This window comes from Balearica regulorum, chromosome 9 (assembly GCF_011004875.1).
Source record: "Balearica regulorum gibbericeps isolate bBalReg1 chromosome 9, bBalReg1.pri, whole genome shotgun sequence".
Classification (NCBI taxonomy): domain Eukaryota; kingdom Metazoa; phylum Chordata; class Aves; order Gruiformes; family Gruidae; genus Balearica; species Balearica regulorum.
This window is the reverse complement of record NC_046192.1, coordinates 11,190,842-11,203,700: the sequence shown is the minus strand read 5'-3', so window position 1 is coordinate 11,203,700 and position 12,859 is coordinate 11,190,842.

Below are 12,859 nucleotides of genomic sequence, written 5' to 3'. Positions count from 1 at the left end.
ACCTCTCTCCATCCCAGGAGCCGGCTCCAGTGGAGCACATGCTTCAGCACTTCAGCAACAGGATGGATGAATACCAACACTTCCTAATGAATGCCCAGTCATTTGCAGGCCCTCTTTGATTTAACATTCCCACAATGGGCTTGATAGTACATAGTTGAGAATACTAGATATTAAATGTTATTTTATTTGCTTGCTTCTGCCTAAAGAAAATGAAGTAAGCTTCTCAAGGCATACCTTTCCATGAGAAATTTTTTCAAACCAGGACGCAACTTTGAGCCACGTAATAGTTTCTGTTGAATTGAGGACTCTTATCCTCCAAAAAATAATGAAGCTGCACAGCCATAGTGAAAACTAGGCCAACTATTGAGTGGCATGAATAGAGAGCTGGATTTCACATCTGAGATATTCCCGTTTAAAAGCACTGACTCACAATCTGAGTAGGAGCCTAGTGGGAACTCCAGAGAAATCAGGCAGAGTCTCCAAAGCACTAAACTGTGCAGCATTTTTAAAGTCAAGGCATTTCTTCAAACAGATCATGTGATGCAAAACCTAAGCACCCAGGAAAACTCCACACAATGATATTACAAATGTAGAAGAAAAAAAAACAATATTGAGTTTTGTGTTCCAACAGCCTTTTGAGTCAGACGTGAATTCATTCACCAGATTTCTGAAATATATGCCTACGAGCTGAACATTAGCAGGCATTCACACCTAGAGTTTATAGTTGACATAAAATACTAGAAAAACATCTTAAAATTTGCATCTCTATTTCCTTAGGAATTGGAACTACTGAAATACATAGTTCAGTCTAAGTGCAAACCATAGATGATGATGGGAAATTTTGTATTCCCTTGGGCCTGTACCGTTTCACTGGTTACATATGCACAAAATGTCATTCACAGCACACATGATAAAACTATATTATCAGGCTCAGCATTGCAACGACTAAACTGGTCTTTCCTCACTCTTGGAGAATGTCATGTAGAATTATTTCAATAAAAATTTATTCCAAATTAGAACGCGCAGGAGAGCTCCTCTAATAGACAAAGCACAAGCATTAGTCAGGACTAGATTCACTGAAATCTTTTCCGTTTACTCTAAGCACTGACTAAACGGCATGCCTAACCTGTGCAAACAGCAAACTGGAGTGTAAGCAAGAGACCAGGCACAGCTGTTTCTGGTTTGAACTATTATTAGTGGAAACCTTTCATTGTGTAATTGTTTGTCTGCCCTATATTGGGTTCCAGAAGTAGTTGGCTGACCTCTTTTCTAAATCATATCTTAAAAAAATAAAAATTAATATCCTATAGCATCTGTTCTTGTGGATTTCTCAAGGCTGGACTGAGCCTCATATTAGCATGTGTGGTTCTTTACCAGAGTATAGCAAACTAACAGGTCATAGTAGACTAAATCAAGCGTAATTTAATCGGTTACATTGTAAAATAGGATATTAGGAATGCTGTTTAACTTGAAATCAGAGAACCGCAGCACAATATAGGTCGGAAGTTTCCTGGACTGACTCACAGCTCAAAGTGGAACCAATAATAGAGAGGTTACAGCAATTTACAGGGTCTTTGAGCAAATTCTTTTAATTCATTTAATAGGAGTAAATAAAAAAAAAAAAAAAAATGGAGGGGGGAAGAGTGAGTCTGAAAGCAAGGGAGCTCTTTAATGCACTCATCAGAGTACTCACAATGGCTACCTACATTACAGGAAAAAATTACAGGTGGCAACAGAAGATGGTTTTTCAGAGGACATTATTCTTAGATACTACTATATCAAGAAGACAAGAAAGATACTAATAGCTAGCAAAAACTAAAATAAAGCTTTAAGCAAAACAATAAATGTCATTATTAGTTCTCAGATGGAGCTGGTGATACTGTGATATTAGCCCCTTTCACTTGAACCAAATGTTGTCCTGTACTTCACTATGAAGTACGCAAAGTCAGGCAGATGCTCGCAGAACATGCACAGAAAAGATAAAGCCATTTCTGAGCACAGCCACATTTGTACTACTCTCGCAGAGGGTCCCAAGAGCCTCATTCAGAAATCTGAAGACAGAATTCAGCCATCAACTTTTAAAACCAATTTTCATTACCTTGTTTATATTTAACATCAGAATTTGAGTGAAGTTTAATCTCGTTCATACACTTTACAAAAGCCCTAGGGAAATCAGTCTTCTAGAAATGATTCTCAATTAAAGGAGTAGAACAAAACTGCATGAATAAAATGCAAGAAAATAAAAAAAAAATTGTCAAGGTTTCAAGAAGGAATTACATTTTTCTATGCCATTATCCATTTGTTTGATGGCTTTATTCTTAGATCTGTATCCCTGTCACACAGCTTTCAGGAATACTACAAAACTCCTTGCAACCTTGAGTTACTCACACTGTGGTTTTGGTTACTGTATGTCTGGCTAGAGCTGGCGGAGGTGAAGAATGGAGAAAGAGATCTTTCAAGCCTGTAAGAAGTTACAGAGATCAACTGTAATGGTAATTGCCTGAAAAAATCTCAAAAGACTCAGAGATTTAGTTTCAATAAATACCCAGCATGGAAGTAATGATGCAAAAAATATCCGGCTACCATCACTATTATGTTTTGGAATCTTCTTTGTTCATTATTCTTCATTTAAATGTCTAATGTGATAATCAAGACCTCATTCCTATCCTCCATAGATTACAAATTATTTTAAAAAAGGATGTTTTTTGTTAATTGTCTGCACAGTAATGTTCAGGCCAAATAAATCATTATTATGCAAGATACTGTTAAAATGGCACTATTACAAATACTGTTGAGTGGACCTTAGGGCAGTAAGGAAAATTGCATTCTGGAAAAGCAAAATTGTTTACTACTGCTTCTTTCAAGTAAATGCACAAATCTAGCTTCTACCTTGGGATATAGCTACATGGAGAATTTACCATGCTGATGGCCACTGGTCCAATTGAGATTATAAAGGGCAAAATTTATCACTGACTACTGAAAATATTACAGATTTTTGCAAGCTCACCTGCAACACAGCTAACTCCGAGCAAAATTTGGCCCAAAGTCAGCTTATGAATTTTGCATTTTCTTCTTGAATTAAAAATTAATTTAATTTTCAGGAGCACCTTATAAACTCTGTGTTACCTGAAGTACAGAAAATCACAGGCAAGAGATGTAAACAGCCTGGGAATGCAGGGTGCTTCCTCATCCTCAGGCTTTCCTGTCATCAGCTGTCACACAAGGAATGCATTGAAGCTAGTGCCAGTGGATCTCCTGTCACTGTAACATGAAATCTTCTGGCTTTTAGGACAGCCTAACAGCCCTCCTCTATTGTCTGTGACCTAAATATTATTATTTACTTACAGCAAACATCAAAAGCCTTGATCTATTCAATCTCTAAAACCCAAACCTGAATTTAACTGAGCTTCAGGATTTGGAAGTAACCTGCTTTTTTTGGGATATATACACACACACAGTGCCTCTGCTTTCCACTCAGAAATTAAAGAGATTCCTACCAATCTGTTCTCAGAGATTATATCAACTCATTGATGTTTTAAACAGAAATTAAATTCAAAGTTACTTCCTAGTCAGCAAGAAATACTTTATACTGTTTTATAATCCACTCTGGTAAATAAGACCTCTTGCAAGAAAGATTAAGAAATTTTAGAATAAGGTATGGTGAATACCCCACTCCATAAGAGGTTCAAGTTCCCATATTCTTCTCCAAGTCTTATATTTACAAGACCAAATGCATTTCACTCATATCTTTACAAAAGTAGACAAGACGATTATCAAAAAAAGCTAACTGTTTCCTCACATCAACTACCAATCTTATATCTTCTCCCTAACCTGTAACCTGGTGAAGTTATGCCATTGTCATTCTGCTCTGATCTGCCGTAAGGTGGAGCCCCGATAACATGGTCCCAAACTGCTTGATGATCTGAGTTCAATTCTGCCAGATCAGCAGAGCTGAAAACATTTTTGTCCATCAAGCAGAGGAAGCAAAACTGTCCGTGGGTGGATCGGAGATAATCAGTGTATATTAACATAATTCCAGAAATGTCACATCTGAGCTGGAAGACAACTAAATTAGACACAAAATGATAAATAAAAAGGAATCAAACACAGATCTAAAGTTAGCAGTGACTTTTTTTTGGGAAAAAAAAATCATATTTGTTAAGAGAAAACAACTAAAAGTGATTGTCATACATTCCAGAACAGCTGAACAAACCACCTGGGTGACAAGTCAGAAGAATTAAGTAAATGATAACTGATAAACTAAACTCATAGACTTATTGGAAACAAGCAGTAGCTAAAAAAACCTCTACTTTTGGAAAAATGTTTTTCAAACTTTCCACTCTTTATCTCACTAAGGAAGAACAGTGCAAAGAAAACATAAAGGAAATCTATCAGGAATCTCTACCTTTTGTAAGATATGAAAAGTTGTGTAGATTGCAAATGGAGAAGAAGGTTTCCCCTTCTTATTTCCACCTTCTGACCCTGTTTTATATCTTCCATGTCACCAAAGTTTTCATTTCACAATGGCCTTCATTAAAAGCCCATTGAAAACAATGGAATTCCACTTAAAAATCTGTGCCTTTTTCTTGATCATCAGAATGTGACTTTCTAAGGGGCAGCTAAAATGATGCCAACAGCGAATAAACACCTTACCAATTTCATCTTGCCGTGGGAATTGGTTCTATTCAGACTGGGCTTAGGATCACAGACTAAGGCAGCAGCTAAGCACAGAAAATGGGCTTATGCCATAGATTTTCTATTTGTTTTACATGTATGGGCACATTTCCTTGAAAAGCTTAACATTTCCACTGTATTTATACAGCATTTGCATGAATTACGTTTTATGCCAGTATGGAGAGGGTTTACATAGCCCTATCTACCCTGGCTCCATTCTCCCTCTGGAATTCTAAACCATCTTCTGCCTCCAAAGGCAACCACTCATTCTCATGAAACTTTGATTTAGCCAAATATTACAATCCACTTCAGGTTTTTTCCATACAAACAAGAATGATACAGCCTTCATGGTTCTTTCACTCAGTGGCAAAGGATGCAAACTTAGTCTGATACAAAAATTAAGGTTCTTTAGTATTTTATCAGGAGACACTTCTGCAGAAAAAAAAGATGGTAGAGGTAGGTTTTTAGGAAAGAAGCAAATACGGTTTACAAGTTTTGGGCATCACAGACAGGAGAGAGGGAATGGAACAAAGGAAAATTGAGAGCTGGCAAAATGAAGAGGAACATGAAAAGAGAGGAGAGCTGAGCAGTGGATTGGGGGAAGGTGATGAGATTTACCAGTAATAGTAATTTCCAGATAGGATGAATGAATTGAGGTGATTTGTAAGAAAGACTAATTTTAATTCTATGCTTACACAGCTGCCAGTGCAGCCATAGCTCTGTAACTAGTGCACAATTCCTCTGAAGAATGCCTACAACATCCATTTTCTGATTTGAGTTATATTGAATCCTGCAGACCCTGGGAAAGAAATATCAGGGACAAGTAAACATAGAGAATCAGAGGAACCTGCTACCTCTTAAACAGTGCTCACTACCAGCTGACACGCACTGATTATTTTTTCTTGGATAAAACCTCCTATTGCCTAAATAATTCTTTGTTCCTACAGGAAACCCACTGGAACACCTGCAGACAAACAGGCTCTGGTTCCAGCTCTGATGAATTTACCTAGAAGCATTCTATATGTTTTAAGACACCGAAACATACAGTGGTGGTGGTCTCCTTAAGCATTTCCAAAGCTCTCTGCAGTGAGACACTTCCTGCGCAACATTTAGCTATCTTTAAATTTAACAAGGTTGTTATTTTTAGTTACAATTTGTACAATCCTGTGACATATTTCTGCAGTAACTTAATCTTTCATTAGTCATGGAGATGAAAGCATTCAATTAACTGTTTTGACACTTTTGACTGTGCTAAATAAAATCTTCAAGTATTTCCCAATGCTAATGCCTCCTATCAGATTTTCCAGAAAGATTGCACATAATGAAGGGGAATGGGGCCATAATCAGCTATCCGGATAGTTCACCAAATGAAAGGATAATGCCAGGGAAAGACCTCTATAGAAAATGAATAGTTGCTCATTAATTAATCCTTAGAGTGCTCTAGAATCTCAGTTCTGTGGAGATCTTTTCTAACGTGAAAAACACTCACCATAGCCAGTGGGGAGAAATACACCTGAGTATCTACAGCACATTATAAAATACATTTTGAACAAAAAAAGACGACTAACAGCTTCCTCCCTTAGAGAAAACTATCTTATGACACATAGCAGTGCCTCCTTCCATCCTGGCCAGACCTATAGTTCAGACAAATCTAGTATCCTTCTTTCAGTAGCAGCATGTATGAACTGGGCTAAAGAAGGTACATAAAACCTTAAAGATGATCCTTATGGGACAATCTTGAAAGCTGCTTCTTGAGTACATGAGCCAAAGGCTTCAAATACCCTGAGGCTAGTGGAGCTAAGATAGTCGACGGTGAACACATGAAACCATACAGTCATGGAAGGACAGTGTTTGCCATCAGGCAAGAGGTGCTCACGACCAGGTCACTGTGGCTTTAAAGATAGAGACCTATTCAACCAAAGCCCTTCACGCAGTTCAGCTGCTATTCTAGGATCACAAGAGCTTCTCTAGAGCTTGATTTAATCAATTTTAGGATTATTAAAACTTTCCATTACTGAGACTAGCTAGTAATATCTCTTGTCGAATGAGTCACCAAGATTAGCCTGGATTGTTTGCTGATAGGGGGAAACCGTGCATTTAACTCTGCTCCCATTCATGCACAGTCTTATTGGGATGCATTATAGGCTGTACTGACACAAGCTTCATTGCACACAAAATAAGAAAGGTTTTAAATGGTAGGCAGAGGAACACAAGGGCTAATATATTCACTGGGAGAAAAACTGCCAGTGCCTTTCATAGGAAAATCCCCAAGAGAAGATTTTTTTGTTTGTTTGTGTAGAGATTCTAGCTCTGAGATACTGATTCCTGTTTTGGTATTTTTCTTAAAATTATCCATCTGCTTCTGAGTGGGACTTTCGCTTTCGTGACAAAGGCTTTTCAAATTTTTTTTTTTTTTTTTTTTTTTTTTAGTTTACATTTTCTTTCTTTACACTCAATCTTTGGGCACCACTGACACCTGTTAGCCAGGTAAAGGCAAACTCAGGAACTATTGGTCAGGAAAGTTAGAGGCAGAGGGCTTCTTTTTGTAAGGATCATAGTGAAAAGGCTTATTTTGAAGCAGCCCTCCATATTATCGCTGGAAGTCAATAACATCTCTAATAACAATGAATATTTAAGTGTAAAAAATGTGCCCTATCAAGACACCAGAAATCTACTGAACTGAAAACACTTCATAAGTTTTTCCAGCCATCAGCTATCCAGAGCCATCCCTGCTGAGCCTTGAGCGTGTCCACAGCTGGAAGATTTTCAATGTTCAGCAAATGCAAGATTCTTTTTTTTTTTTTTTTTTTTTTAATCATTAGGAAAAAGCATACCATAAACCTGAAAAAATATTAATAAATATTGAGGCAACTGCAGCTTTTGAGATCAAGTCACTTTTGGCTTGACTTCCTTCATCCCTTGTCACACTACTCAATACACACTTTTCTAAAATCCATCTGCTTTGTTCATATGAACTGTCTTCTGTTTCTCTATGCCCCTGAAAGTTTAAACCACTTTTACTTAAGTAAGGGTCTGTTTGGTTTTGCTTATCAACAGCTACCTTTCTCCCTTATCTGCTTTCTCCCACCTTCTGTCCATTCATCCATCACCCCTTTGCTCCCCATTGTCTACATTAGATTTTGGAGACAAAAAAAGATCACTTTGTCCTTAGAACTGCCCAATCAGCTAACCTAGCTAATCACACTAATTTTCAAGGAGAATTTGAATTTTTTGTAGAAAAATGTAACCTATAGCACAGTTGGTTAATACAAATTTTTACATATGTCTTAGTTAATTTTCATATCAGTCATAAATGATTATGAATGTTATAGGAGAAGACTGAAAAAATTCCTAGTTTTCAAATAAATGCATTTTGGCAGAAATCAGCAATTGCTCTTTCTTTGTCAAAATTACAAAATGATCTTGGTGATACTATTTTAAATCCAGCAGTATGTGGAGGAAGATAACTAGTGCCATTTTTTTGTTTGTTTCATTGCAAATATCACATATAATCAGCACCGTCTCGGTCTTATTTTTTTCCTTAAGCTAACCTTCTCTTACTCCCTAAAAGTGTATATGCTCTAATCTTCCATGAGAGAGACAGACATTACAGGCTAAAAGAGGGTTGATTGCCAGATACACATAGAGATGTTCACATAAAAGTCTGAGTTGAAGACTGCTGAAGTCCTTGGGCATTTTCTACTTAGCAGGTTTTGGATAAAGACCACACTGGCCATAATTACACAGTTTATATCAAAAAAGAATTTCCTGATCAGTAATGTTAGCTGTATTTGAATATATTTATGAAATATTAATTCTGCCCTTTGAGAATATTTTAAGACTGATGCAAAAAAAATATTTGATCGAAAATGAAACTCAAACAGAAGGGCCACAAATTTAGCAACTGTGTTGAATTTTGCATAAGTAACCACAAACAAGGTCTAGAGACTGAATAATTCAGATAAATCAAAGAAATGAGTACGCTTGGCTTTGAAAACAGCAGAATTATGTCAGATCTGAAATGAGACTGGAAAAAAATAATCCTTTGTTCCAAGTCACATTTCCTTCCCAAGGCTCTCACACTGCCTATTCTGTAATGGAAATACGTGTCCTTCGTCAGAGTGGGCTGATTTCAGAGGACCTGCCTCTGTATATGGGCATTCATTTTAATGAATGCATTGGTAATCAAAGGTATAATGAACCCTTCTTAAGATATAAGATTTAAAAAAGTCTTGTGACAACTTAGAGAAGCCCCCAAGAAGGAGAAAGCATCCCCTTGGGTACATTTGCATTTTCTCACAACTCTACAGAGCAAATGAGTTAGGGAAATGGTGAGGGGAAAGTGAACATCACAGCTGTGTTTGGTAAAACCAATCTCTGTTCCTAAAATTGTACTCCTATTAAATAAGTGATCAGGAAGGAAGGACTGCAAGAAAAGAAGTGAGAGGTAGAAGCTACATCCCACTTTCAGTACCAGGGATATAAACCACAGACTCAGAGAAGTTTCCAAGATGGGAGCAAGCATGAAGTGAGGAGGATATCAGATCTTCAAGACATGTGATATATGCCAAGGAGTCCTTTTTCATCCAGTACCTCTCCTACAATACACTACTGTTTTAATATTAATATTTTTTTCAAAACTGAAAAAAACCTGAAAGATTGTACTGAGTGAAAGGTGAGGGTCACACCAGCTGACAATGGAAGGATTCCTATGAGCTACATGGAGGTAGGCTTAACAGAACCTGGGCTTGAAGCAGCTCTTTCATTCATTGTTGTCATTGTTTCATCAGTAAGACGTAGCAAAGTCTACAAAAGTCTGTTTTCCAATGGAAGAACTACTAGTCAGTTGTCCCAGAAACAGAGTGCTGATGACAAGGAAAGGTAGGCTGTTACTAAAAAAAAAAAAAAAAAAAAAAAAAAAACCACTCCCTGAGAGGTACGTAGCAATGTCACACACGAATGAGCACAGAAATGAGGAGGAACAGGAAGTACAAATGGCTGTGTGCAGAAATTCAAAGCTAGATTATATCATCAGTGGGAATGCATGTTCAATCAAACACTTGCACACTCGTGCAAGACTCACCACAGGGCGTTTGCAGTGTGAGACAGACACTCCAATACAAAGGATCTGGCTGCAGTCTTGGCTGGCAAGCAGAGCTTTCCTAAGAAGCACTGCCCAAACATATGGAGGTAGGGACCTGAGCCAGGACACCTCACCACATAACTGACCTCTGGTATACAAGTGATCGTTATAGACTGCTAAGAATGTTTTCTTAGATGATGCTGCATGAACAAACCAGCCATGAGGATACATGCACAACTCTGTTTATATACTTTTATATATATTTTTATATATATTTGCATAGGTCTATGCCTGCAAGAAACTAGTGGTAACAAAAAGATAATATTGCATGCCCAATAGCATTTGGGTTACAAACTTAGATCTAAACAACCTGTTTTCGCAGCTTCCAATAGCCACATTTGAAGAGGAAAATGTCACGAAGTCAGACAGCAACAAAGGAGGTGTCAGTTCAGAATATATTGTTGGGGTCAGGATGCAGACTGCTGGAACAGCTAGCTTCAGGCTAGCTTGGGTAAGTCTACAGAGACTGCAAATGCAACCGTGAGTTAAAAAGCACAGAGGTTCCATCATGTTATGCCATAGTTGCATACGGGAAATAATTGCACTATTGATATCCATCAAGTAGAATTTTCCACTTTACAGGGACAGAAACGTGTTTGGGTTAGTGCTTAGACAGTGTTTAATTTAGGGTTAAATGCACTACTTGCTTTGCTGATGACTGTATCTTTGAAGAAGAGCCGAAAGACTGATAAAAAGCACGCTTTGCTAAAGAGTATCCTTGAAGGACAGCTGAAAAACTAATAAAGAGGAAAGATCCTGCCCCAGAAGGTGCTGAGAGCTGGGTGATTGCCAGAGGCCTGAAGTCAACAAGAATTGCCAGTAACCAGGGGATGGGAAAGGTGGCCGGGGGGGGGGGGGCGACGGGGACACAGACAGGTTTACCACCACCTACCCAATTAAAGGACCATGCAATTTACAACCCCCTAACTCTCAAGGAGCATGCCTTCTAATTTAAAGATGCTTGACCAATAGTAGATGATGCGGTAATTAATAACCGACTAGCATAAACTTAGGCAGGTTTTTCTAATCCTGTAACAAGATAAATATGTGGTAGATTAGGTGTGTGGTGGGCTAGCTTTGTGGAATTACCACCTAGCACCTGTCTCTGCACAGACATGAAATAAATAAAATACCTCCGCTCTGTGTGTATATTGGCGTACTGCACACCAGGTAAACGATCCCACTTTTGGGACAACACTATCTGGGGCTGTTAGGGTTCTAGTCTCCTTAATTTCCCTGGATAATCAATGAACAGAGATAAGCACACTCATGCAACAGTTTGGATCAAAAGCCTGTGTTAACTGTGTTAGCCCACAAACGGTAGCTAGAGAGCTTAGGTGCCTAGCACTTAGTGTCTCAGTCAAATATTTGATGTTGAGGGTGTAAATACTCACCCCACCTTTGTGTTTCATAGACTCAGCACAGGTAAAGGGACGTGCTGGAATGAAATAATCATCAACGTGGATTTATAACAGGTCAAACACAACAGGAACCTGTTCTCTATTCTTCCATGCATTCATGGTGGATTTAGACAAGAAATGACAAATTGAAAGCATAAAATTATATGATTCAAGGGTGTGAAGTTATCTGGATTCCTAAGAATAGCAAACACAGTGAAGGAACAGTTTTCAGGAAGGGTTACTTCCCAGAGACAGAAGAAATGCTACTTGTGCAACTCAGTGAGTGCACAGCTAAAGTCTGATAATCTCTAGGGGGAAGAAAAAAAAAAAAAAGGCTGATCTTAAAGCTCATTTTTCCTGACAAAATTGAAGGTGGCAATAGAAATGACAGCACAGTTTTAGAACCAGAAAAAATGTTGAGTAAGTCCATTTGTATAGACACAGCTTCTGTAGATAGCTGATCATCTCTGTGAGAAAAGTTGCTCATCAGCTTTCTGGAACACAGAGGAAGAAACCTGGGTAACTTGAGTACTTTAAATATTTCAGTTAGACACTATACAGTTAACTCTCTAATTTGAAACTCATACTAAAACTATAGTGTGCAGTGAAAATCTTTAGATTTCAAACATTTACTTTTGTGTGTGTGTTTGCAAAAATAACACAGCTTTTCAAATTTCACAGCTATCTAATTTCTTTTAGACAGGACTGGAGTTTCTGTCCACTGTTTTATGTTTATGTTAGTATATTCAAATATGGTTTTGAGCTATCATACTAATAACTTTAAAAATTGTATAAATGCAGAAAGCTGTGATTGATAATACCACCAGGTATCCAATATCTAGGGAAAGCCTCAGCATTAAGGCAAATGGCATGCAACAAGAGTACTTACATCCAAGAGTTATTAGCACAATGATAATAGAAGAAAGAGAAAGCTTTTGAATGATTCCCTAGATCTGTTCATGGAATAATTTAAGAAACATGTAGACTCAATGATGGTTAGGTATTATATGTCCCTGTTGAGTGAAAGAATCAGGACTGTGATAGATACTTGATAATGGCATGCCAACTTTAATGAGCTTGCTGGTATTCCTGGAATTGATTTTTATGTGCTCTGCTGATAAACATACATAATACTTCACTAAGGTGCTTTCAGGCATAAAATTTATTCTTGCAATAGTCACTGAATGCAAGCCAGCTTTAATATCAGAGTTAGAATCTTCCCATAATTTTTCTGTTTGTACCTTCACTCTACGCTCTTCCGTGTTAGGAAGCATGAAGTTCATTCAAGGGGTTGCCAAGGATTTTACAGAGTCTTTGGAGAAGAGAAGCAGATGGTCCCAGAAAGGCAAGCACTTCGAACATTGCAATAGATTTGGGAAACAGACCTACAGCTGCCTGGGGATATACTTCAGAATTTTAAAAGGTTATTAACTGAACTACCACAAGCTGGGAAAATAACTAAAAAACAGATGCAATCACTGATTGCTCACTTGAACTTTGCCTATGAAGTTATTTCAGCAGGAAGAATATATTTATGCTGACTGACTCTAAACAAAAGTTAGAAAAGGACATGGTTTGTAAGATTAACAAGGCAATTAGAGCTGGTGCTGCTTGAAATTCTCTGTGAATGCTGTACATTTGA